General features: G+C 33.7%; 1 pseudogene; it reads right to left on the reverse strand.

Annotated features, from left to right (window-relative positions):
- LOC149578070 (endochitinase 4-like) overlaps positions 1-5576 on the reverse strand; it is a 91574-nt pseudogene extending 85998 nt beyond the window's left edge.
- Positions 5577-6058: the final 482 nt, after the last annotated feature.

The raw sequence follows: 6058 nt of genomic DNA on the forward strand, positions 1-6058 counted from the left end.
ATAGAGCAAGGGCATCGAACAGATATCAGATCAAGTATTTGAAATCAGCAATCAAGGATTGTAAGCCATCAAGTCTATTCCATCTAATACTCTCTAGCAATTGTATTAGAAAAGTAAATCAAGTAAAGTGTTTGTAAATCCTTTAAACATGTTACCATCAAAAGTGGTCAAACATTATTGTTGCAGTGGTATTTGTGGTAATCATCCCCAGCCTAGTTTTACCTTCTCATTTTAGAGGCTTTCTGGGTAACCAAATTTGGTGTTATGTGTTGTGATACATGTGTTTACTTTATGTTTAACTAATATTTTTACATGCATGTAGTTTATTTTTAGTTAGAACTTCTTAAGGATAAAATGTATTACTTCTTATTCAAGCCTGCCCAACAAACCCACCCCCCACCCCCCCCCCCCCCCCCCCCAACCAAGAAGTATTCTTCCCAATTGTTAAGTCCAACAATAGGTAGTAGGGAAATAAACTTGTGCAAGTGTATCTAAGAACATACATTTTTTCGTTGATCAAAACAACCTTAAGAAAGTTTTATCGCTTATTAATAGCAAGGATCGATTATACAAGAAATAGTGAGCTTTGAAATTGAACAAAATTATGAAGAGTGAAGGAGGGGCAAACAAAAGTCTAGTATGTGGATGGACTAAAATATATTCAAGATTTGCACAAAATGATTGAATTTGAAAATAATAGTTGCAAATTTAATTAAATACATTTATTTTCTTTGAGATTGGATCAAAAACCCCAAGAAGTCACAACTAAGAAATGAATGTATAATAGTAAGAACACAACGGTCCACGGTAAGGTGATAGACTGTTGGTTGGTTACAACAATAGTAGATAGAGTCAAAAAATAATTGCAAAGAAAAATAGTTATGCATAAGCATCGTCAAACTGTCAAAACTACAACAAGGAAGTTGATTCAAAACTAGATCTTTAACTTCCTATTGGAAGGAAAACATTGAAATAAAGTGAATAAATACCTATGATTCTAGATGAATTAAAAGAGCAATGAAGAGCTTCTGATCCAATGCTGGGTATATATCCATACAAAGGGGAGCTAGTTGTATAGTTGCTCTATAGAATTCTGTCACTCAGGTCATCATACTTCAATGTAAAATACATGATACATGTAACGTAAGTAGGAGAGTAAACACCACCTCTGATTGTAGTTATTTTAGTATAAATCTTCTTTAAGCTTCTGTCCACATTTTTTTAATTATGTTATGTAATAGTTTCCTAAACAAATTTGGCTTCCTTAATGTCATTGAGATTGAGATTGTATCTATTAAAATGTAATCCAACTAAAATGATTCAAGAAGACCAAAAGAGTTTCAATTGCACATTTTGAAAGCATGCTACAAATGCTACTTAACTGGATTTGGCTTTTTATTTCCTAGATTGAATCAACGATACAACATTATCTTGTATCCACAAAATTCATTGATGGAAATAGATAAAATCTAAGTGCATTTCATAAATAGATCTACCAAGGCCAAATAAAATGGTAGGATAGAGAAGATTTTAATGTACACCATTGGTTTTTAATTTTCCTTTCCTTTCGATAGGAACTCAAAAGAATTTATGTATTGTAGTACTATGGTGGGTTCCATTTATATGTTGGTAATGCATTAATTATAAAGCAAGCTTGACTTGGTGATTAAATTTTTCAAAATGCAATATCACTATTCTCTGGTCAATCCGAAAATGCCACCAGGTCGGCACAATTAATCATTGACAGCTCAGATTCACAGCTATTACAGCGTTGGATTAATAATGAGTAGAGTGCTAAAGGATATCAAACTTTATACTGTGCTAGTTATAATTCATACTAGGTGTTCTTTAATTCATGGCAACACTTAAGAAATCTTTTCCACTTTATTAATATTTGCTAGCATGTGGACTCTACGAAAATTCTGCATGAAGAAAATTGTGGCGAGTCGCATTGGTGTGATTCTTATTGATTCTTGTACATAACTATCTCATTAAAAAATTGGCTATTTCTTTTGGCACATAATAATCCGTTAGCTGCAAGATTTATATAAAGAATGATTTGATCCCAAGTTATTGTTTGTCATATATTCTTCATCCTGAATGCATAGAGTTGGAATATTGAGCTTACGATGGAAAGGGCATCATAAACCATGTGCTAAAATCTCAGAATCTGCAATGGTCAAAAGGATATTTCTATACTGCCACAAGATTTTATTTAATGCCTCTTAATACCTTGTAATAAAAGGCAAATTGAAACAAAATAAATATCTAATCATTCACATTTTTCCATCAGTTTTAGTTCATACTTGTAGTTCGTGCTTGAAGAATAAAACTCAACACTTGCAGCAGCTCTCATTCACTAATTTTACCAATGTTTTGTAATAGGCCCAAAGAATGTGAAACTGAAAATATGAAATGAAAGAGAAACTATTGATTTAGATTTTCAGGATACATTCGGAAACATAAAGAATTGATAATGAAAATGACATTGAAATGATACTAGAATAATACGAATAATATTGAATAATTTACATTGATGTCTGGGCATCTTTATATAGTTTTATTTCCCCTTATAGCAACCACTTACGAGAATAACTTCCACCAACTATATATTGAACTGATTTTATTTATCTAATCTAAAGACAAAAACTAACCTAATTAATGTAATAAACCAAGCATTCCCTCCTTATTACATTAATTCAACAATCATTCTTGCTAACCTAATTAATGTAATAAGTCCAACATTCCTAACCTAATTAATGTAATAAGTCCAAAATTCCCCCCCTTATTACATTAATCTAACAAAATTGAAAAGCCTTCACCAATATTACAAACTTTGATGAAGCTCCATCTTTGAAAGTAGTCTGCAACTTCAGATTGCAAATCCTAATCTTGAAGTTGAGCTCCTTTGCCAATCTTTAAAAGTAGTCTGCAACTTCAGATTTCAAATCTTAATCCTGAAGTTGAGCTCCTTCACCAATCTTTGTAAATAGTTTGCAACTTCAGATTGCAAATCCTAATCCTGAAGTTGCCCTCATATCCTAGATTCAGATTGCAAATCTTGAAGTTGGCCTCATAAAAACATTGTTTCTACCTCTTTTACACAATGAGACATAGTTCCTCCACAATTTCACATATCCATGGAGTGTCCTTGATGCCTCCTTTAGTACTGCACATGAGACGCCTTTCCTCCAAAAGTCCACATCTCCTTTGAGTGTGTCTAACACCTCCTCAAGTGCCGTAGAAACAATCACCACCAATATGTCTAGACGTCTTTCCTCCGAAAGTCAACATCTCCTCCAAGTGTCTCAAATGCCATTCTTGAAATCTTGCCCCTCCTTACTCAATAGAGGGGTAATCATGTATCCAAGACCCCTCTTTTCTTCAAGGACAAAAATCTATCAATTCCCCTCTTATCTTCAAGGAGGAATTGGCCAAGCCCCAAATTTATAGGGACACAAATAGGTGCTTCTCATGCAGTAATCATCTCTAAGCGAGAAGCTGGCTTGAGATGATAAAAATCCTCCAACCTCCATTTCATCTAGCCTCCTATTTACTTATTTGAAATTCTTTAATGCAAAAATCTTGTATCAATTTCAGGTGGATTATCACAATCATTAGTATTTGAATGTATTGTGAAATCACAAAAGTTTGTCTCACCTTCAATTGCAAAAAAGGCTGTATTTTTCTTCAACTTCGCATCAATAAGATCTTTTGCCTGCTAAAAATAGTTCATTTGTACATGTCCACTTTTCTAACAATAAAAACATTTTATTTCTCTTCTGCTAGGAACACTAGATTTCTTTCTAGCAAATAAAACGCAATCCTTACTAAAATTATGACTCTTATGAGCTCTATTTCCTTTATCAATTAAAGAAGAAATTATAGTTTCTAGGCTAGGATTCATTTTGTTCAAAGTGAAAACAATATGATCAAAGCTTGAAGGCATGCTACTATGTAGGATTGCTTTGCCACCATCATCATCAATTTTAGAGTTCACACCTGCAAGTTGATTAAGAAGTCAATGAAAAGTAGTTATATGTTGAACAATGTTATCACCTTCATTCATCTTCAACCTAAACAACTTTTGTTTTATAGACATTTTTGCACTAGAAGCCTGTGAACCAAACAAGGTGTTAAGCCCATCCCATATTTCATTTGAAGTCTTTGAAAGATCAATATGGTGCAAATATGCATCTGATAGACCAAGTCCAATCAATGTAGAGGCTCTATGATCTTTGACTGTCCACTTTGTTCTTTCATCTGCATCTTGGGGCTTCTGAATAGTTCCATTAACAATGTCCCATAAATCTTTTTCAATCAAAAGTAATTGTATCTTGATTTGCCATGTGTGAAACTCAGGCCCTTCAAATTTAGGAATTGTAGATAATTTATCCATTGTTTAGAAAACAATATTGCAGAATAAATAATGTAATTGAAAAATTGAGAAGAAGAACGATCACACCATATTCATGACAATATAACATTGTAATATCTACATAATATATCTCAAACCTCTCTTCAATATATCCATAGAAGTTAGGTCCTCTTTATCCAAAATCCATTTGTACTCTTCTTCCCATTGATCAAACCTGCTCTGATACCATTGTAATAGGCCCAAAGAATGTGAACTGAAAAAAAAAATTTAAGAGCAAAATTATAATGCTGAAACTATTGATTTAAATCATTCGGATATACATAGAATTGAAACTAACAATGATATTGAAATCATACTAAATTGCTGGAATGATATGAATAATATTGAATAAATTACATTGATGTCTAGGCATCTTTATATAGTTTTATTTTCCCTTAAAACAACTACTTACAAGAATAACTCCCTAGCAACTATATATTGAACTAATTTTATTTATCTAATCTAAACACAAAAACTAACCTAATTAATGTAATAAACTTAACACGTTTTAGCTATGCTATTGGTAGGAAATAATGTTACCAAGTGAGCTAGAGGGGCCCCCATCCATAATATTTCTTTCCACTCGCACAAGGATATTTTGTAGAAGACTAGTAATACGTTGACTTTGCAATCTCCTCCAGATAGCACAGATCTACACAGAATACAATATTAGGATTCAATAATGCAATTAGGATTCAACAATGTAATTAGGAATACAATTCTTTTTCATACTTCTAGTCTCATGGGTGACATTGGTGAAGAAGGCTGCGAGCTCTTGCTTGTGAACATCAACACTTCCGATGGTGCCAAAACTGGTGAAATCGCTAGCTTTAGCCGCCCTGATAAAGCCATTGTATGTGTAGAAGTTACTTCCCTTGTAGGAAGAAAAAATTCCTAATTTAATTTGGTTGAAGAAATGTTGGGTGATAATGGATTGAATGAAGCCACCAGATGGGGATGGGGAAGGGGTGGATTTAGAAGAACAAGGGCCTTGTTGATAGCCAACACCATAATAAGCTTCTATAGTTTTGCAGTAGTCATATTTGCTGCAACAAAGGCCACTGGCACACCTGCACTTCTATGAGGAGGTCAATTGGACCTTCCCTACAAATATCAGCACAACTATCAGTAGCACTAGAAACATTGCATATGTTTCCATGCCTAATTTCAACTTTCACTCACTCTTTCTCAAGTTGTCAAGAGTGAGAATTTTCCCATGAATGGTGGTCTACTAGAAGATATTGACCTTTGGGATTAAGTGATTAAATCAAACATTTCACCAGTCATTAGGTTTAAGAGTTTTGTCAAACATTAGCTTGTAGGAAGATCTAACCAAGAATTCCCCCACTGAGGTGGCCTTCCAAATGAACTCATAATTATTGTCCCTTCCTAGGATCCTATACTCTTCCAGCAAAGAATTAGGCTCTTGGATCAGGTCCCTTCCTATCATATCATTATGTTGCAGCCTCAACTTCTTCCAGTTTATTCTTAGGCCAATATAATTAGCTACCATACCACCCCCTAGTCCTAAAGGTAATACCAGAGAGACCAAAACTTTTTTTTTGACAAAGGTTTATCTATAAGCCATGGATCCTCCTAGAAATTAATCTAGTTACCATTCCCCAAAAGCCAACTCACTCC

This window comes from Cupressus sempervirens, chromosome 1 (assembly GCF_028749045.1).
Source record: "Cupressus sempervirens isolate cs-2001-9-10 chromosome 1, ASM2874904v1, whole genome shotgun sequence".
NCBI classification, from domain to species: domain Eukaryota; kingdom Viridiplantae; phylum Streptophyta; class Pinopsida; order Cupressales; family Cupressaceae; genus Cupressus; species Cupressus sempervirens.